Source organism: Pan troglodytes, chromosome 7 (assembly GCF_028858775.2).
Source record: "Pan troglodytes isolate AG18354 chromosome 7, NHGRI_mPanTro3-v2.0_pri, whole genome shotgun sequence".
Lineage (NCBI taxonomy): Eukaryota > Metazoa > Chordata > Mammalia > Primates > Hominidae > Pan > Pan troglodytes.
Genome location: NC_072405.2, coordinates 132957893 through 132980050, shown reverse-complemented (window position 1 = coordinate 132980050; position 22158 = coordinate 132957893). Strand labels below are relative to the sequence as shown.

The 22158-nt window shown below is 42.7% G+C and overlaps 1 long non-coding RNA gene across 4 annotated transcripts in view; it reads left to right on the top strand.

The window, feature by feature from the left end:
- LOC107976429 (uncharacterized) overlaps positions 1-22158 on the top strand; it is a 329587-nt gene that overhangs the window by 90002 nt on the left and 217427 nt on the right. The window contains exon 5 of one of the 4 annotated variants that reach the window (XR_008536823.2): positions 12387-15379. The exons of the other annotated variants lie outside the window; for them this stretch is intronic. This is a non-coding gene — a long non-coding RNA (uncharacterized LOC107976429). Of the gene's footprint in view, positions 1-12386; positions 15380-22158 lie in introns of those variants that run through there. 4 annotated transcript variants of the gene reach the window in all.

The following is a 22158-nucleotide window of genomic DNA, read 5'->3' as shown; positions in this document are numbered from 1 at the left end:
AAAAAAAATAAAAAAACAAAACAAAACAAAAGAAACCTCAGCCTTCTATCTTTTAGTAATATAGGGGATATTTTGAACTCCCACCTGGAACTCCTGTTTTTCAAATTGGACTTCAAGTGTGGAAAATTGAACCACCAATGATAAAATAAGTTTGTGGGTGTGTGGGACAAAAATTCAGACTCCACATATGTGTGTAAAGTACTTTTAGGAAGGTGGAGGCAAATGAAATGAACCTTGCATCTTTCACAGAGCAGCCTAGTCTCATGCCCTAATGTCCCCTGAAGCTTCCCTTCCCTGGATTCCGTTTGAGGTGCTCCTTGTCTATGCTCCCAGATCTCTCTGTGGCTACCTGTGTCACACAGTATTCACCATGCCAAACTGAAATTCCACATTTATATGATTGACTCTGTATCAGTTTGGGTCTTCCAAGAAGCAGACACAGAGATGAAATTAGGTAAGGGATTGATTTGTTGGAAGAATGCCTGTGAAGGATAAAGGGGAAAAGAGCATGAGTAGGCCAGCCCTTCAGACCTCAATGCTGGTCTGACACCTGTGAAGAGAGAGAGAGAGCAGGCCAGACTGGGCAGAAAAAAAACCAAAGAAGATTGTGGCATGATCTTGAGAGTTTCTCAGCCAGGCCAATGGGCAGTTGCTGAGCCAAAGTTGCCCATCAGAAAAACCTCACCTTGGGCAGGAGAAAACTGGCTTTAATGACTGGCCATGCTCAGTCATTGGCCAGGAGCAGCCTAAGGGGAAATGTGGCCTTGGTATTCCTGGAGGTCACGGATGGGTCTGCCTACTGTCTTCCCTATAGCAGGTTCTCTCAAAGAAGATCTAAGAGATGTGTTTCTTGGGCACCATAGTTCTTCATCCAGACAAGAGGCTCTTCAAGGGTAGGGACTGATCTTACTTCTGTCTGCATCCTCAGAGCTTGGACAGTGGGTAGGTTTGGCATGTAGAAGGTGCTTAACAAATATTTGTCAAAAGATTTTCAGGATATGGAGAGACTTAAAGTTGAGTGAGTAGTTTGAATTAATTTGGTAAGAAGTGGAAAGTTATTAAAGGTTTTAGAACAGAAGATCATAGCTGCACTTAAAGAATAAGGTAGAATGGATTAAAGGGGAACCTTTTCACGTTGCAGTAGTATAGGAATGGTGGTAGGCATAGAAAGGAAAACACTGACTGCAAGAGATTTTGGAGGTGGAGTCTTTAGGATTTGGAAATTTACTGGGACTTGGGGTGAGGAAGGTGAAGAGTTAAAGATGACAGTGATGTTCCCAACATCAGAGACTGGGTGCATGGGAAGAGATGGGGAAGAAGAGCTGGCATTTCCGGGAGGAAATGCTAAGTTTGTTGTTAGATTTCCTGAACTAGAGGTTCTCTTACAACAACCAGGTGGAAGTGTCAGACTGACAGAGTTGCCTGTCAGGAGCCTTTCAGAGAGCTCCAGGTTAGAGATATATATTGAGAAAAAGAGGGAATGAGATCAAGGTGAAAGTAGACAATGGAGTTCAAAGATTAATTGAAATAGATCATTTGCATTTTTCTTTTTCTTTTTTCTTTTTTTCTTTTTTTGGCAGGCAGTTGCTAGGCCATTTGGGCATTCTTTTGTAGATTTGAATAAAACAGACAGAATGATAATGTTCACTTCTTCCCTTTTATTCTTTGGTAAGAGAGAAAGATTCCTCTTATCTGTCTGCTTTTCCCTCTTAACTGTGAGCTTCCTAAGACTGTGTCTTTTCACCTTCAAGGCTCAGAGAACAAGTGTAGTGATTTGTGCAAGGTGTATGAACTCCTGTAGGGTAGAGGCCTTACTCATTTATCTCCACTTTTCTAGTGTTTCAGATGGTGCCTAGACAATAGGAGACACTCAGTTAACAGACATTGAATTGTTTAATGTGTATAATACTTTGTAATTTAGTAAGTCCTCAAAGATACATTGTAACATTTAATCCTCATCTAATGCTGGGAACTGTTATTACCCCCATTTACAAATGAGTAAACTGAATCTGAAAGAGGTTAAGTAATATACTTGAAACAATATAGTTAGTAAGAGGCTGTATCAGTCATAATATGCTAGGTTATGCTTAGTAACAAACTACCCTAAAAAGCTCAGTGGCTTAATAACATAAAAGTTAATTATTGTGCAAAGTCCATTGTGGGTTTGGAGAATTCCAGGCTTTTTCAATCTTATCTTAACAAGTGCTTCCAGAGTTAATGCAGAAGGAAAAAGAGAACACAGAGAACCACACACTGGTTCTTAAATGCTTCTACTGGATAGTAAATCAGATTTCTTACGCTCACACTTCATTTTAACTAAAGAAACCACATGGCCTGACCTAACTTCAAGGGAGAAGGGAAGGATGATTTCCCGATGTGCCTGGAAGGAGAACTGGAGTCATTGGGGAGTAATTCCATTGTCTATAACAAAAGTAGAACTGGATCTTGAACTTAGATTTTTTTATTTCAAAGGTAGATCACATTTTACTCTTTGCCTCATGTTTTATTTTTTATTAAGCATATTCAGAAAACTATCTACATTAATGCAAGTTAAAATAATTAATATCCTAAAAAACAGTCATGCTCTCCACTCACTATTTTCTTCTGCTTTCTCTTGCCACAGGCCAACCTCTGTCTCTTAACCTTGGGTCTTAGAGTATAATGGCTCAAAGAGACCCAATAACAGAGAGATACTGATTCCTTTCTCAGGGATAGAAACGGGTAGGGTTTAAATGCATAAAATAGTATTTGGGTAGAGGACCTCGAAATGCCAGATCTTGCTCTGCCAATTCAATTACTCCTCTTCCCTTTGAGGTTTAAAAGATGAGAAATATCCAAATGGTGAGAATTTGTCATTGACTGGGACAGTGTCTCCTATTCTCTTATAGTGCTCTCCAGCAAAAGATCTATTAGAGGACACACTAGGCTCCAGACCTCATGGGGTTTCCCACCTCTGTACAAGCCCAAATCCATATCATGGAATTCTATACCATATGTCTACTCTTATGGGGGCAGGAGCCATGACCAGCATGCTTATATGAAGAGAGGAACAATATAAGCAGGACTCTTAGGCAGTACAAATGGAGGGGACATTGGGATTAAGTGGGCCTGACAGACAGACAGATATATACATGACCTATTTACACACAGGAAACTCTTTAACCACTCAGTTGAAGAGTTTTTTTTTTTTTGGCTCAGTTTTTTTTACTGGCCCAGTAAAAGTCTGAAAACTTGACCCATCAGAGCTGCACTAATAGCATCTTCTCCAACCAACCATATTTTACTCATCAGAACACTGGAGACCCCTGGATGTTTGGGGTTCACTAGTTAGGAGTTGAGTTGTTTGACTCCAGCCCAGGATGGCTGCCCCTTTGATGCACAACTTTGGAAGGACCCTGAAGCAAAATAAAGGCTCCGGGGTCAATCAGAATGATAACAAAAGCTAACATTACTGAGATTTTTTAAATGTGCCAGGCCTAAGTGGAGTAGGACAGTGCACTTTCGTTATTCCACTAAGTGCTAAGGTTATTTTATTTAACCGCACAATATTATGGGATAGGTACTTTGAACAACTTTTTTTTTTCATCAATGAAGAGTATATAGTTCAAAAAGGAAGATATTTTTGGTCTCTTTTGCTGTATACTTATTGCCCAGACCTGTACTTGCTATATATTAGGTGCTCAGTTTATATCTATTGAATGAAAAAGCCCAAAGTCACTGAGCTGGTAGTCAGAGGAACACAGGCAGTCTGATTTCGAGGCTTTCTCTAGGGACTGTTACATGACATGACTTCATGTATAAGTTTGGCACTTATTAAATGTGAGGTGTAGTGTTTGCTAATCATTGCATCATCCCTCCCACCGTATTATGAGCACCTCCAGAGACAGAGATGATGCCGATCTCTCCTGCACTTCCCCTGCCCTTCAAAGCTGTGTAGACAGTAGGTGTGAATTACATGCTGATTGGTTGCTTGGCTGCAGAGTTGTTTGCATACTCCGGGGAAGAGGGGGCAAAGGCAGCCACAAGTTTTGGCAGCTGGTTTTAACTTCCCTGAGGGGGGTTCCATCTCTGCACATGCCTTCTTCAGGAGACCAAGACAGTGCACTTTCATTACTCCACTAGGGGGACCCAAATGCAAACAAAAAACCTCTCCTGCCCTCCTAAGGTAATGGGATCCCTGCAACAGCCCTCAGGAGGGGTCTGTCTGCAGGGCTCTGGCCAACCTCAGAGGGGAGCACCAACGTGTCCCTGCTGGGCTCCGGTTCTGCTTTCTCCTTGCCTGATGGCAGCTTTTACAATCAGGGCTTTTGGAGCAAATTCCACCCTTGTGGGGCCAGGACTGCTCAGTTCTTGGGATCTCTGCCGCTTCTGCTGGTGCTGACATATGGATTTGTCTTAGGAGCAGAAAAGATGAATTTTGAAGGGCTGCCAGGCTGGTGATGAGGCTGCTCTGGTTTCACATGGGAAGCCCTGAAATCAAGATCTAGTAAATGAAGGATACTTAATCTTTTCCAGCTCTCTTCTCCTCCACTCAACAGGGGGCCTTAACCACTTTGATATTTCAACAAGAGGCCATTCAAAGTTTAGTGCTTCCATTTCTGCAGCAAAAAGAACTGGTCCTCACAAGGGCAACCTCACTTGTTGAGACACGAAGGATCTATTTTGACACCTCACCTTACAGAGATGGATGTATTTGTGCAACGTTGGGTAGTTTTATTTTATTATTATGCTTTAATATGGCACTGTGGAACACTTTTTCTTTTTTTCTTTGAACAGCTTGCAAGCATGCTGCAAGCATTTGGGAAAATTCTCAGTTTTATATTTTCTGTAATAAAATCTGATACAGTTATTTTTTCTTTTCTGTGATGTCTAATTAAATTGCTTGATTTAGTTTTTGTTGTAGAGGTTTTATTTCTTTTTAAGATCTGATATTTTCCTTGAGGAAGAATGCTATAGATGTTTTCAATGAAACGTATTTATTGTTCTGGGGTTTAAAGAAGTTTTAGGAATACTTATTTAGACCTGAAAGGTCCTGGCCGAGAGTGGTGCCATGATCTATTTGCATTAAAGATGGAGCACAGGAGATGGATTGGCATTAAACCCAGGTGGGGCCAAATCATTTTAGAGAATTTCAGCCCTAAAGGAGTCCTTAGAGATTTTCTCATTTAACACCGGCATTTGACAGGCAGTAAACCATGGTCCAGGGAGGTAATGACTTGCTTTGTCACAAAGCTGGCGAGTTGCAAAGCCCTAAGAGCATCTGGTCATCACTTGCCGTTATCTCACAGATTTTTGGTGTGAACTGAGGGCAAAAATATCGCCTTGCTTCCCATGGCTTTTCATTTGAAATTAGTCTGTCAAGGAATAAGCATCTGAAATAAAGGAAGTAAATCAGACAGGGAAAAGAGACAGAAGGCTTTGAGCATCGTGTGATAAAGACGACACATTCTGGTGACTCAGTGCCCTGTGACCTGCTGGGGATGCAAAAGGACCATAGTGAGTAGCTCTGTCCATGAGCACAAAAGGCCAGAAGAATCTCTGAAAAGTTGTGTCCAAGAACAGAGAGCACACTCAACAGTCTTGCTTCAACAATCATTTAATAAGACCCTTGGGTGGCTGACAGTGTGGAATGTTCTGGAGAATACCATCTGGCATTTGTATACATCTTTTATGTTGTCTACGCGCCTTTCCTCACATCACGTCCTCATTCGATACCTTTGTGTCAGCCAGCATTCTTGGTGACCCTGGCTCATCTAAGTATCGAGAGATTTTTTGAACTATGCAGATGGGTCACACAATGGCAGGACCCAGAGCTCTCTGGGGCTGGGACGGGGGAGCGGGAACAAAGGGGTCGTCTCTTCAGGCTCTACCTTTGCCCTGCCTTGATCCTGACTGTTCTCAATTTTGCATTTCCCTGTTCAGGAATCCGGGGTGAGGGTGTCAGATGGGCCCAGCCTGGGCACACTCCTTGGCCCAGGGACTATGGAGAAACCTTGATGAGAAGGCCCTTCCAAGCTGGGTAAAAAGCAAATTTTGTTGTTGACAAGAGAAGGGGGAATAAGCAACAGATGTTCCCTACATACCCTGTGAGGTGGGGCGTTAGGTGAAAGCATTACCTCCGAGGTACAAATGGGAAACCTGAGGCTCAGAGAGGTGAACTGACATGTCCAAGGTCACGCAGCGATATATAGCAGAGCACAGTTATGTCTATAGATCCTGCTTCTTACACCTAAAGGAGCAGGTGAATCTTGTATTCCGCATAACCCTTTATCCTTCCTTACTGCTTGAATCACCTGATTCCTACCCCTCCTCTGTAGCAGCCTCATTACCCCATCACCTGCCATCTCTGGATTGGGAAACATAGATTTTGACTCTACTCCTGGATCCCCAAATTTCCACTACTAACAAAGGATGCTTCTCACTGTGTGGTAATGGAAAAACGGTCAGTCCAGGTTGGCCTTCTGGACACTATGGAAGTCCTTTCTCACTTGTTGTTTCACTGATTAATCATTGTTGGGGATCTGGACCTTGTAGGAGGGAAGATCAGGACACTTAGGGAGTCATTTGTGAAGATCTCTTTGAGATGAGATTGCCTACAAGTGAGGTCTGGACATGGATTCATGGCCCCATTGCGGTAGCATTATTTAGAAATCAATGAACCTTTAGGGACAATGTTTCAAAAACACATGCTCTCTGTTGTCGTAGGAAAAAAGCCCATACTCCCTCGCCTAGCTCCGTGATGCCTCACTTCTGATGCCTGGAGTCATTGATGTTTATGGAAGGCTTCGGAGTCTGCACAGTAGGGAAGGATTACCTGCTCCACCAGCGATGTTTGCTATGGTCGTAGAATGGAGAGAGGTGGAGGGGAATGGTGCGGGTTTGATATTCTTGACTGCAGCTCTCCAGGCTCTTCTCCCAACTTAGCATTCTTGCTTTGTTTCCTCTTCCTCCTCTATGCTTTCTCTACCTTCTGGTGTTCAGGTTTAAAAATAGAAATTAAATGAATTGTTTCTTCAAATGAAATGCATACAGAAGCCCAATAGATAAAGTAGATAAAAACTGAGTTATTCTAGAGATGAATTGAGAGGGCCTTTGGAGTCTACTGTGGCTGTCTGAAAATCCCGGTGTGTGTGGTCAATACTCCAGCCACAATCCAATTCCTGCACTTCCTTGGATATGTTCCTCCCTCCCTCCCTCTTTCTTTTTCCCTTAACCTGGAATGACATCCTGCCCATCCTTCAAGATCCCAGGCCTCACCTGTTCCCTAAACCTTCCCTAATACCCTCTAGCTGGGCACACTGTCTCTCACAACAAAAGCATTCTCTTGAACTTCTCATGGCTTTTAGCGTTGCTCATTCAAGTCCATTTTGTCCTGATATGCTGTAGATGCCTCTGAGTAGGTCCATGTGTGGTGATTAATCTGAGGTCCTGTAGTCAGTTCTAGTAAAAATGTTACTATTTTTATGTATGGATATTGTTTATTTTGTGTTACACGTTTTGACAACTCTGTGGTTTTCTACCTCCTTATCCACCTACGTATAACCTTTCTGGACATCTTTTTGTTTTTGTAAAATTGGGATAGTAGTATTATTTGCTTCAGGGTTTCTGAGATGAGTTAGTTTAATTTATGCAAAGTGCTTATAACAGTACCTGGCACAGAGTATGTGCTCAGTAAATATTATTTATTACTATTATTGTAATTATGATCTCAACACCATTAAGATAACGAGCCTTCTCCACCTTGACTTCATGCCCAGGCTCCTACCAGAGGGGAGGATTGCATTTGCTTTTCACGGGGATTCATGAAGAAGTGAACCTGTGGCTCTTGGCTTGGAGGCTGGGTACATGAAGTGAGAATTAGTCATGGCCTTGTTCACAATCTGAGAACATTCACACTTGTTGCACCTGCTCAGAGAAGCTTGAATTCAATCAGCAAATTTCGCATTTCCCAATCCCAGCCTGGGGAAGAGCTTGACTTTAAAAGCCTTACAAAGACCTCCTCTCCACCGCTCAGTGATTTCATTCAAGAAGTTGCCCCTCCGGGGAGCGAGTGACACAATCTCTGCTGAGAGAGGCAGGAGAAAGCTGCATCAGCCACAGTGTTTTCCCAGGCAGGGTTCTCCTGGGGTGCCCACGCTTGCCTGTTCCCAGTGTGTGCCTTCAAGCCCAAGCCGCAAAAGAGTTTTCCTTCACGAAATCGACCAAGAACCATTTAGGACACTGTTCCTTGGAAGGGACATATTGGGATGCCAGGTTCTTGGCTGGAATCATTAAGTGAATTTACATCCTGATCTGCTGCACATGAAACATCTATCCGGATAGGAGAGGCTTTAGCTGGGTCTTGGATCCTTATGTTTTGGGATACTTTGTTTCTCCTTTGTGCTATCTGTTGGCATTCCCAATCGCTGGGCAATTATTCCTGTATTTCTTATGTTCTCTCTTACCTTTGGGCCTCTACCTAGAAAAATTGCCCCCTCTTCTTCTCCCATCCTCCATACCAGCCCTTTAGCTTTCAGTTTCTACACCATTCTCCCTAGAAATCTCTCTTGACCCCCAAAGATTTTTGGATGGTTTCTTTTCCTTCAGCATCGTGTACTTGCCTCCAGTATGAGGCTTCTAACACTTGGGTTACCTTGGCCTGTCTCTGTTTCTATGTCTGCCTGGAAAATGACCTGCAGGCCCCCAGGGACTGTGTTGTTTGTTTAAGGCTATAACCCTGGGGGCCTGGACAAAAAATGTACGCATTAATAAACAAAATGAATAAATGGATAAAAGAATCGAGAATAAATGGTTGTTTTTGTTTATCTCATTTTTAATGATTTTAAGAATGAGAAGATGAGTGGTGACACCAAAGAACAAATGTTCAAATATTGTCCCACAGAAGCATTTTTTTTTTTTTTTTGAGACGGAGTCTCGCCCTGTCACCAGGCTGGAGTGCAGTGGCACGATCTTGGCTCACTGCAACCTCCACCTCCCAGGTTCAAGCGATTCTCCTGCCTCAGCCTCCTGAATAGCTGGGACTACAGGCGCCCACCACCACAACCGGCTAAGTTTTTGTATTTTTAGTAGAGATAAGGTTTCACCGTGTTGGCCAAGATGGTCTTGATCTCCTGACTTTGTGATCCACCTGCCTCGGCCTCCCAAAGTGCTGGGATTACAGACGTGAGCCACCGTGTCCGGCCCACAGGAGCACTTTTGGAGAGTAAAACTGTGCGCAGCATCTGCATTTTTGGAACAGATCAAAGCAGGACTTTTCTGGTGACAGGAAGTGTGAGGCCCTGTCTGTCTCACTTTCCCCATCCCTCTTCAGAGGTACCTAGGCTCCTTGGGCAGAATTTGAAGACTACTGTCCTTAAAAAGATGGTGCCATTTTGAAAAGAACTGAGCAGAGGAACCACAGTCGAGCTGGGGTCCTGACTCCCTTGTTAGCTGGGGCTAATAGAACAGATTACACATGAATGTAGTCGCTCTGCTAAGTGCTTTGTTTATGTCAATTTTTCATCCTCACAATAATCTTATGTGCTGTGCACTATGTTTATTTCTATTTTGGGGTGGGGGGAATCACTATGGGTGATGTTTAACAGCAGAAAAGGGATGTATTGCCATGACATTGAGGATTTTTAATAGCAGAAAAAGAATGTATTGCAATGGCATCAAGTAGCTCACAGAACTGATGAGAAGGGAGAACTAGGTTTATAAAAGAACAGATACAACAACGGTGCCACGGGTCTAGGAATCAGGATGCTTCGGTGGTGTAATTGGGAAATGGAAGTGTAGAGAGGTTAAGTAACTTGCCTGGGGTAAGTAACCACGATTACTGAGTAGCTGAGTCTGGAGTCAAGCTCTGGATTACCTGCCTCTAGGGGCCCAGCCCTGAGCAGGTACATGCAGCCCCAGAGCAAAATTGCCCATAAGAACTTTTGTCATCCACTGAACAAGGCTGTGGCCAGGCACTGTGCTACATACTTCACAGGTGTCATTAGCTCATGCGATCTTCAGCACATCTCTGAAGTGCAGACCCTTATTGCCCGGGTATCACATGGGCACTGACATGTGTCTACGCCCTTCTCAGCGGGTTCTCCAGGCTGTCTATTGCCAACAAGGGGATTGAGTAGAAAGCAATTAGCGCAACTTTTGCATGCCTTTAGCAACCAGGTGACTTTTTTCTTTTCTTTTTGAAGAGAAGCCCAGGTTATTTGCACCCAGTGATGCTAATTCAGCTTGGCTGCCTCAGCAGGATAAAATAAATCGACCAATCTACTTTTTGGAAGCAGAAGGTGGGAAAGTGGCTACTCCCTGAGCTGACTGTGCACCAAGGGACAGATCCTTGTTTTATATAAATTGACTATGAAAATTCCCCTAGACGAACACAGGAGGGAAATCTGGCACAAGCCCCAGAGCAGGATAAAGACGTTTGAAAATCCTTTCAGAAATCATAACTTAGATGCCTCTTCCATCTGCACCATTTCTGCCTGTTGTCTGCAAGAAATATGATCCTCTGTCTCATAGGTTCTCAATGTACAGGACAAACTGTGGAATGATATGCAGAGTAGAAGGTGCTGCTGCTTTTCACAGTGGACAATTCAAAACCTCATGGGCCCCTCTCTGATTAGACTCTCAGAGGCTGAGAGCCCTGTGGTAAGAAGCCTAATGAGAGATGTTTCTATCAATGGCTCTCCCTTGTCCCATCTTCCTTCAGGGGAATCTCTGTGTACTATGAACACAGAACGCTTCAGCCAACACAGTAAAAAAGGGAAGGACTAAGGGAGATGGCATGATTTTTAAAAATTAAAATGAGATTATGACACTATGGTATTCATTAAGGCCATTCATATTTTGGCTCTATTCTGGGCCCATGCTAAGACTGTACTTTTTGACCTCATTAATATTAGGCTGTATGACTTGCTGTGGTCAATGAACTGTGAGTGAAAGTGAAATGTATCAGTTCTGGGAGGAAATGTTAAGAGCCAGTGTGATTTGCCATGTTCTTTTCCCCTTTGTCACAATGACAGGCAACATTTGAGATGGTAGTTGATTCTTTAGCTGGGGTGTGACGGTTAATTTTATGTCAACTTGGCTAGGCTATTGGGTCCAGTTGTTTGGTCAAGAACCAGTCCAGATGTTGCTGTGAAGGTACTTTTAGATAAGATTAACATTTAAATCAGTAAAATTTGAGCACGCGATACTCCGTAACGTGGATAGGCCTCATCTAATCAGTTGAAGGCTTTAAGAACAAAGACCAAAGTTTCCCAAAGAGAAAAAAATTCTTATCAAGATTGCAAGATAGAATCCCTGCATGAATTTCCAGCCTGCTGGTGTGTCCTACAGATTTGAGACTTCTCAGCTTCACAACCATGTGAACCAATTCCTTAAAAGAAATCTCTTTCTATGTATATACCCCATGAGTTCTGTTTCCCTGGCTGACACACTAGGTGAGGATGCACAGGAGCCAAGCACCCTCCCAACTCAGAATGAAAATGTAGTGTGAGCAAGAAATAAACATTTGTTGTTAAAAGCCACTGAGATTTTGGGATTGTTTGTTACTGCAGCACAACCTAGACTATTCTTACTGAAAGAGACATTACACTTAATATTCTATTCACCTATTATTTTCCTTATACTTTTTCAGGAGTACAAATGAATCTCAGTTGGACCTCATGATGCATCTTGGCTTAACTCCAGCCAGGTGCAGTGGCTCATGCTTGTAATCCCAGCATTTTGGGAGGCTGAGACAGGTGGATCACTTGAGGTCAGGAGATCGAGATAAACCTGGCCAACAAGGTGAAACCCCATCTCTACTAAAAATAAAAAAAATTAGCCAAGTGTGGTGGTGGACACCTGTAATCCCAGCTACTTGGGAGGCTGAGGCAGGAGAATTGCTTGAACCTGAGAGGCCAAGGTTGCAGTGAGCCAAGACCGTGCCAGTGCACTCCAGCCTGGGCAACAGAGTGAGACTCTGCCTTAAAAATAAATAAAATAAATAAAGATATTCCAATGATTACCCTTTTTCTAAATACTGGTTTGAAATATCAAAACCAAATCTACATAATATTAACTGAAAGCAAGATTGAAAAAAAATTAATATTAGCTGATGGCTTACTCTTGAAGCAGGTACTGAGCCAGGTGCTTGACATATATCATCTCATTTATTTCTAAAACAATGTTATAAGGTATATGCTATGGTTTAATATATCCTCCCAAAAGCATGTGTTGGAAACTTAATCCTCAGTGCAACAGTATTGGGAGGTGGGGCCTAATGGGAGGTGTTCATGCTCCATCTTCATAAATGGGTTAATGCTGATTATAAAGGGGCCTGTGACTCCAAGTGTGATATCTTGCTCTCCTGCCCTCTCTTGCCCTTTTATTTCCTGCCATGGGTGATGCAGCAAGAAGGCCTTTGCCAGATGTGGCTCCTTGACCTTGGACTTCCCAGCCTCCTGAAGAGTAAGAAATAAATTTCTTTTTAAAAAATAAATCAAGCAGTCTGTGTTTTTCTGTTATAGTAACACAAAACAGATTAAGACAGTATGCATTATATTATTTTTATAGATGAGAAAACTAAGGCCAAAGACACAGAGTTAGTCAATGTCAGAGGTAGAATTTAGAGTCGGAATTATGTGTTTTAAAGCTGATTATAATTCTATCAATTAGGATTTTTAACAGCACAAAAGGAATATATTGCAATGGCATCAGGTAGCTCACAGAATTGGTGGGAGGGGAGAAGTAGGTTTATAAAGGAACAGAAACAACAATGGTGCCATGAGTTTAGGAATCAGGATGCTTTGATGGTATAACTGGGAGAAGATGCTGGACTGAATGTGCTCTTTCTGGTGTTTAGGGTTTTTCTGTCATTTCTGGTCAAGTTCAAAGACCTGAGTTCAGCCATCCTACCTTGAATCATGTGTTCACCGTCTGGCACTTGCACTGACAGTCCCAGTGAGACTACTTGCCATTGTGGATAGGGGATTCTTGTATGTGTGTGTGTCAGAAAGATGAGTGACTATATGGCTTGATTTGGCTGGTGGAAGAGTCCCAGTTTTCTGCCTGTTGTCCTAATAGGGTTGTATATATGGGATGTTATTCAGTGGTTCCATAATTTATCTTCCAAATAAGGACATTTTAAAGAATAAAAGTAGCTTTTATTAATAATTATGTCTGGTGCAATATCTGCCATCAGGATTACCATGACTGTCTCCTGATCAGCACCTGGCCTTCCAGGTTGCCTCTAGTCAATGTATTCACGCTGTGGTAGTGAGAGTGATCTTTCTAAGCTGGAAGCCTGATTATGTCAGCTTCCCTGCTCTAATAATGCCCTATATTGCTCTTGGTTAAAATCCAGATGCCTTTACCTGGCCCGAAACTCTCTGCATGACCTGTTATGCTCACCTCCTCAGCTTCCTCTCTCAGATTCCCCACCTGTGCCCCTTCTGATTCTCTGTGACTTGGGCCTTTTGAAGAAGTTGTTTCTTCTGTTTGGATTTCTTTTTTTCTTATTTTCCACAAGTTCCTACTTATTCTTAGCTCTTAGCATTGGTAATAATCTTCTTATTAACAGCTCATCTATACTGAGCACTTATTTTGATGCCAGATCCATGCTAAGGACTTCATGTGGAGTATCTCCTTTGATCTTTTTAGCAATCCTAGCAAATAGGTGCCACTATCACCATTAGGATCCCTACCTTATAGATCAGAAGGTTGGGGTGCAGAGATAATAAATGACTTATCAGGATACACAGCTCTTAAGAAGTGGAGCTAGGATTTGAACCTGGCAAAGCAGACACAGAGCCTCTTCCTTAACCCTGTGCTAATGGCTTTTTTTTATCCCTAGCATTTTCTACAGGTGGCCTCTGCTTTCCTTGACCTTCTAAGTGTGTGTTAAGTGCCTCTTCTTGGTGCCTCCCTAGCATGGAACTTTAGGATCATCTCCATCACTCTTCACTGCAATGGTTTGTTTATGTGTTTTATTTTTCTTCTGGAGTCTAAGGTTCATGAGTTTAGTGGCTATTTCATTCTTTCTTTTTTCTTTCCTTTTTTTTGGGGGCGGGGGATGGAGTTTCGCTCTTGTCTCCCAGGCTGGAGTGCAATGGCATGATCTTGGCTCACTGCAACCTCGGCCTCCCAGGTTCAAGCAATTCTTCTGCCTCAGCCTCCTAATAGCTGAGATTACATGTGCCTGCCACCACACCTGGCTAATTTTTGTATTTTCAGTAGAGATGGGGTTTCACCATGTTGGCCAGGCTGGTCTTGAACTCCTGGCCTCAGGTGATCTTCCCGCCTCGGCCTCCCAAAGTCCTGGGATTAATAGGCATGAGCCACCACACCTGGTTTATTTCATTCTTTCTTACTCAAGTAGATGTAGCTTTTGTCACAAAGTAGGCACACAATAAATGTTGAAATGATGCAAAAAACTAAGAGATTAGGTCTTGATAGGTGATCAAACGCCTCTCCCATTCTACCTGTATACCTGGTTCCCTAGGCTGTTCTCCATCACCATTGGCCCAGTAACTCTTTCTCCTATTATATTAGCTTTTAATATCCCCTCCTTTAGGCCTTTGCCTATGAGAATGCCTTCGTGCAAAACTCTCTCCTTTCTCCTTTGTGCTAACTCATGGTCTTCTGGCTTCAAATGCCATCAGGGCATGAGTCTTCTCTGACTTACTCATTTGTCTTCTCTTTTCCATTTCCTGTCACCTGGAGACTGGCCCTGGGTATGGCAGAAATCGCATTGTTTCTCTAGCTTTGTTTTCCTCTCATTATTAAGGAGATGGCATATTGACAATAATTAAATGACTACCTCCCCCATTTGCCTTTGCAATTGGGATGGGAGCTTTTGATTGACTTCAGTTTTGACCAATGAGATAAGAGTTGTGAGTGAACACAGGAAGTGTTCTTAAAAGGAAGAAGTATACCTTTTTTTATTTTTAAACTTTACCTCCCCTCTACTGCCATATGTGTAGGTTGGAGCTCTAGCAGAGCATCTTGGATGATGATAACCTGAGCTACCCTCCAGATTTGGTAGTCTGGCACAATAGTAGGAGCCTGAGTCCCAGACAACTTTGTGTTCCTTATATGCCATCCCTAGACTATGTACTGTTGACTTCTTTTTCATTAGTGAGCAATATGCACACTTACTTTAACTTCTCTGTTACACGCAGCCAAACCTAATCCTGTCTGATACACTGGTCCCCAGGAGACTCCACACATGCCGAGCCGTCTTGAGAAGCTGGATGGTGACTCTGGGTGGCAGGTGGCAGCTGTCAGGAGAAAAGTGGTGGCTTTCACGCTAGTATTTTTAAAGTATTGGGTGGGCGTGGTGGCTCACGCCTGTAATCCCAGCACTTTGGGAGGCCAAGGCGGGAGGATCACAAGGTCAGGAGTTCGAGACCAGCCTGGCCAACATGGCGAAACCCCATCTCTACTAAAAATACAAAAATTAGCCAAGCATGGTGGCAGGCACCTGTAATCCCAGCTACTCGGGAGGCTGAGGCAAGAGAATTGCTTGAACCTTGGAGGCGGAGGTTGCAGTGAGCCAAGATCGCACCACTGCACTCCAGCCTGGGCGACAAGAGCAAGACTCCCTCTCAAAAAAAAAGAAGTATTGAAAAGGGAGGCTTCTGCAAGTATTTAAAAGATAGGCTTCTACACATATAACTTAAGTTCTCTGCTTGTGGCTCTGACATGAATTGCTGGTATCTCCTTGGACAAGTCACACCACCTTTCTGGACCTCATTTTTCTGCTGGGGATGGTTGGTGGGTAAGTGAAGTTGGACTATGAATTTTCAAAAGTCTCTGGTGTCAAAGGCCATGTTCCCAAGACAAGAACTGCTAAGACAGAAACCTGGACCAAAAAAACCAAATCAAACCAAACCAAACCAAACCAAACCAAACCAAACCAAACCAAACCAGCCAACCAACCAACCAAACAAACAAACACAAAAACTGATCTGGGAAAAGCATTTCCCACATTTTTTTTTCTGACGCCCCCTTTGCTTGTCCTCTGTCCTTACCCAGATATGTGGTCTGGGTACTTGCCTCAGCCTTGTAAGCACATGTTAAGTGAAAGTGGTAAAATTTTGACTGGAGCAATTAGTGCTGTTTGTGAGTGATAGCTCTGACCCTGCTGTTCAATCTTCAGGCGCTTCTTAGATCTCAAAGTCTGATCTTGCTCTCCTGGCCTACCCCAGATTCTATCTCTGTCAAGTCAAATATCAATGTTTCAGTTCTAAAATTATCTTCCTCTAATAAGCTCCTAACAAAGGCAAAGCTGGCAGGACCACCCTAGTTTCCTACTCAAACACATCTCCTCCTACACATAACCATTGTGTTATGTTGTTTGTTCTTTGATGTCTTCCTAACCTCCATTTGACCTGGCTTCATAGGAGTGTGTGTGTGTGTGTGTGTGTGTGTAAGTCTGTGACTGTTTGGAGGTATAGGGAGAAGACAGAGGAGAGAAGAAGGGAGTGATTTCCTGGTTACAGTGTAATTGTCCAACCCTTCCTAGAGATAGTCCTGAGTCTTGCACTCTGCTTTTAGTTTGTGTGCCTTAGAAATCATTCCATCCTTATGTACTTGGGTCATCAAGCCTGTAGGCTAACAATACCCACCCCTCCCCATTCTCAATGATCAATGCCCCCATAGCAGGCATTGATAATCCCTCTCTGCCCTCTTTTCCCCTGAACTGGATGTCTTACAAGTTGGTTGCAACATGGTCCTCCAGGCAGCATTTATTGGCTAATTAAAGTTGGCTCCAGACTGCACTGATTGGCTCTGGTCTCCCTGGTAGAGTGTTTTTCTCAGTGGCATGGATCTATGCCCGCAGTTGTGCTGAGCAGCCAGTGCACACCCAGCAAACATGGCTAGCCAGCTGAGAATGGAAGGTGGGCTGGTGGGCTCTGAATATGTGTCTAAATCACATTTCTCATCTGTACTAGGCTCCTGTGTTCTTTATAGTTCAACTGTTTTTAGGATGCTCTTTCCATAGTGGAAAAAAAAAAGCAGCACTGGGATTGGGGTCAAGTGTATTAGCAGAAGATCAAGTGGGCAAGGATGCTTTGAGAAATGTAACATGCTGGTGGTGAAACAAGCCCAGGATCCAGAGTCAGATTTTGGCTCAGAGTTCAGATTCTCCCATTTTCCTTGGACAAATGCATGAAACTAACTGTTTTTCTATTTTCCTTAAGAATAAAATGAGGATGAGAATATACTTAGCTCCCAAACCATCAATGTGTGAGCACATGATAGAGAGAACACAGTCGGGGAAAAGGAAACCCTGGGTTTAAGCACTGCTCTTCCTCTTCTGGGCCAATAAATTTTAGGAAAGTCATCTAACTATGAGTCTTCATTTCCTCATCTATTAAATTATATTAATAATAATTTCTATAAAGGAGATTGTGAGTGTTAAGTGAGAAAACTTAGATGAATGTGCTATGATAATGACACACAATTGTTATTATCAGTAAGAATGACAATGATTTTCTTCCATATCCTATCTTACAACTGTTCATACCTGCATGCTGATTATATTCACTCCTCCCATTCTCAGTTATCAGTGCTCCCATGGTAGACATTGATAATTCATCTCTGCTCTCTTTTCCTCCTTTCTCAGTGGTCCAGAGGGCCCAGCAGCACAGCTATTTGCACTCTGACTTCTGACTGCTTAGCAGTGGGTACCAGGCTACTTATACAGCATAGATCATGCATAGATGAGTGAGATGAGTGTTCACTTATGATGTGAATGGCACCACTTAGAATGGTGCAGTGCACAACTCGTACAATTGTATGTGGAAGCCTTGGCATCTACCTGTCTATCCACAGACATCTAGATTTTTTTCCCTTTAGAGCGGTATTTAGGCCACAGTTCCAGCTTTGCCAGTAGGGTTTGTGCAGTGTTAGAGGCTATGTTAGACAGTTTTTCTCATCTGAGATATCAGGAGATTCCAAACACATGGCAGCATGTAGAGAGAAGAACTGTGAATAAGGCTGACATCTAGGAGACTGGAATCTAGAAGCAAGCAGGTAAATCTAGGTGGTTGCCTAAATGAAGGGGTATGATGCAGTTAGGGGGAGAAATGAGCAACCCCAGAACAAGGGAAAAGAACAATTGTAAGTAGACAGAATGCACAAGGAGCATTGAGTTAACTTTCTGGACAAGACAGTATTTGTCTAAGATTTACTTTAATGTGCACAGAGAGCATTGAGTTAACTTTCTGGACAGACAGTATTTGTCGGAGATTTACTTTAATGCGTGGACCATAAACCTGCCAGGTTCTGACGTGGATGGGCTCTGAAGCAGACTGAATTTTGTTTGCCCCCAGATTCATGTGGAAGCTCTAACCCTAATGTGATTGTATTTGGAGATAGGGCTTTTAGGAGATAATTAAGGTTAAATGAGGTCATAAGCGTGGGCTCTTAATCTATTAGTATTGGTGGCCTTACAAGAAGAAGAAAAGAGGCCGGGCACAAGTGGCTCAAGCCTGTAATCCTAGCACTTTGAGGGGCCGAGGTGGGCAGATTACCTGAGCTCAGGAGTTCGAGACCAGCCTAGGCAACATGGTGAAACCCTGTCTCTACTAAAATACAAAAAAAAAAAAAAATTAGCCGGGCGTGGTGGCGTGCGCCTGTAGTCCCAGCTGCTCGGGAGGCTGAGGCAGGAGAATTGCTTGAGCCCAGGAGGTGGCGTTGCAGTGAGCCGAGATTGTGCCACTGCACTCCAGCCTGGCGACAGAGCAAGAGTCCCTCTCAAAAAAAAAAAAAAAAAAAAAGAAGAGGCATAGAGAGGAGAGATCTGTTTTCTCTTTCTGCTATGTGAGGACACAGTGAGGAGGCAGCTCTTTGCATGGCAGGAAAATGGGGCCCTTGTGAGCACCTGGCCATCCCGGCACCCTGCCCTTAGATTTCTAGCCTTCTGTTGCTTAAGCCACCCAGTCTGTGGTATTTTGTTACAGCAGCTTGGATAGACTAAGACAGACTTTTTATAATAGAAACCTTTAAGCAACAATTTATTTTAAATCTTCTTATGTAAAAGAAAGCCGGAGTAGGCATAGCCTTATAGGATCATTAAGAAGCCAGCCTCCTTCTATCTTTCTGCTTCAGGGCTTCCATCTCAAGATTACTTCATGGCTCAAGACTGCTGTCAGAGCTCCAACTATTAGAGCAGCATCTCAGGTAACATGACAGAGGATGGGAAGAAGGGCAAAAGGAATGAACCTTCCTGGCTGAGTCTGCTCTTTTTAAGTAATCCTCCTGGAAGGCCCTCATGCTCTGCTACCCATCATTGGCCAACATTTGTCTCATGGCTATGTCTAATTAAGAAGGAGATGAGGAAACCTGGAATTTTAGCTGAGTGCATTCCTGCCCCCAATAAAATTGGAGTGTTGTTTCCAGTAAGGAACAGGAACAAGGGTATTATAGACAAATAGCAGACTTTGCCCCAGGGGCCTTTTGCATATCTCTTCATATTACTATTTTTTTTTTTGGAACTACCTTTCTTAAAAGCAACTGGCAAACACAGGTGATTGTGCTGGGCTCAATAAATACCAACTGGGTTATTGAATTAGAACGGCTGTTAAACCATTATCCTGATTGAAGGGCAGGGGAAAATGTGAGCTCTTCTTTTTGAAGACTTGGTAGTCAGGGCCAGAACAAACATTCCCCACCATGTCAACCTGGCTTGCAGAAAGCCCAACTGTTCCAAAACCTCAGCGTGGGTCAGAACTTGATCTTTCCTTTGTTGCTGCTTCAAATGACAGTTTTTCATTATTACATTGTGTAAGATAGCTACTGGTGCCATAGAAAAGAAGTTGGTGACTCATGAAATTACTTCTTAGCCAGAAATATATTAAGCTAAAATAATGAGGCAATGACATTATTTTTTCACCTATATCCCACGGCATCACTTGCCAGTGATTGCTTAAGGAAACTTGGCCTTGACATGGCATACCAGTCTATATTGAATATTGCAAACTTTTAGGGTCACTCAATAAGTGCAAAAGCCAAACCATATGTGTTAGATCACTAGAAGTTCAGCTTGGTTGATTTATGCTTTGAAGTGTCAATCATTACAGCAAATAAAATTATTGAGCATATACTGTGTCATAATGTTGTATGCCAGCACACTGACAAAGAACTAATATTTGGTTTTTGCTTTAAAGACCTTACCAGTTAGTGAGGGAGGTAAAAGGTGAATGGTAGAGTTAAACAAGGTAGAATGTGAGGAGGACACTAATGGAGAAGCAGTGGGAAGCCGAGCAGAGGGGTGGGGACTCCAAGGAAAGCTGTACGGGAGAGGTAGAGAGTTGAACCTTGAAGGCTGGGGAAGCTTTAGCCCCAGACCCATGGAGACAGAGGTTGAGAGAATGGAGGGGCATTTGCCCAAAAAGGAACAGCATGAAGACGGGCCTGGAGAGAAGGTGTCCTGGGGCGGCTCAGAAGCTGCTGAGAAATCAAGCTGTGCTCTGCGGATGTCAATATGGGAAAAAAGACCCTAAAAGCAATAAGTTTGGGGAAATGCCAGAGATTTTGATTAAATATTAACATATTGATAACTTTTTTTAAAGGCAAACTGACATCTATTTAATTGTGTTAAATAAGCAAACCAATTTACATGAGCAGGAAAGAAGTTTTTTTTTTTTTTTTTTTTCCTGGAACTAGTATTTCCTGAAAGCTTTCCTATAATATTAGTTTGGGAAATACTAATATGCTTGGCATAATGGTTTTAGGATCATTAGAAATGTTGCCTAACAATCATAGTTATACTGAAGGTAATAAAATAGCAAAATTTAATTTTTGCTGGAATACAAGGAGCATAAATGTAGTCTTGAGAAATCAATGCTGGAAAGGCACATTGGGATCAGATTGTAAAGAATCTTGAGTGTCACATGTATTAGTGAAGGTTCTCCAGAGAAACAGAACAAATAGTAAATATCTGTATATCTATCTATCTATGAGATAAATTATAAGGTATTGGCTCACATGATTAGGGAGGCTGGGAGTCCCATGATCTACTGCCTATAAACTGGAGACCCAGGAAAGCTGGTGGTGTAGTTTGCAGGCCTGAGAGCCAGAGATTTGATGGTGTAGATTCCAGCCTGGGTCTGAGGGCCTGAGAGCCAGGGGCACCTAAGGCAGGAGGAGATCGATGTTCCTGCTCAACAGTCAGGCGGAGAGTAGGTCCAGCCTTCCTCTGCCTTTTTGTTCTATTGAGACTCTCAAATGATTCGGTGATGCCCACATCCACACTGGGAAAAGCCATCTGCTTTTTCCCAGTTCACCAATTCAGATGCTAATCTCTTCCAGAAACACCCTCATAGACACCTCCAGAAATAATATTTCATCAGATATCTGGGCATTTTATGGCTCATTCAAGGTGACACATGAAATTAACCATCACACCATGCTAAAATGTTTGGATTTTATGTTGTAGGCAGAGAGAATACTACTACTGTCACACTGTGAATACAATCTGCATAGATTTGCCTCAATAATTTAATGTTAAAAAGATGAATACCTGGATTAGACTTCATGGGGTTTAGAGATCACAACACTTCCCGTCATCATGTTTGGAGTCTTCAAAGAACAAAGCTTAAGATTTCGTTATAAACTAAAATGAATGTTTGATTACTTAAGTAGAACCAGTTTGGACAATATACAAGTTAACTGAATTAATTACAGCCATGGTTTTGATGTTCCTTTGAAATTCAGACTGATCAAAATGGAAGTGGTGGTTTAAATGAAGCCATCCATGTGTGATAAGAGGACACCTTCCAATGTAGCAAGGGCACACTTCTGAATCAAATCATAGTTAGGATATTAGTAGATGTGTAAGTGAGGATAATTAATGGTTTCATGTACACACACACACACATGCACATATATACACGTATTTCTTGCCTATGTCAATTTTATTGCAGTTATTCTTTGTCAGGAGGTTCTTCCGGGCAGCTCCTCCAGGCGGTTACTCAGGAATCCATCTACCTTGTGCTCCACCATGTTTAACACATTGTTTCAAGTTTGCTCTGGTGTCATCAGCTGACAGATGAGAAGACAGAAGCATGGAGAAGGTATATCGATATTGTTCTTAACCACTTTGGCCTGGAAGGACACATCACTTTTTTTCACCTTCCTTGGGCTAAAACCAATCACATGGCCTCATCCAAATGC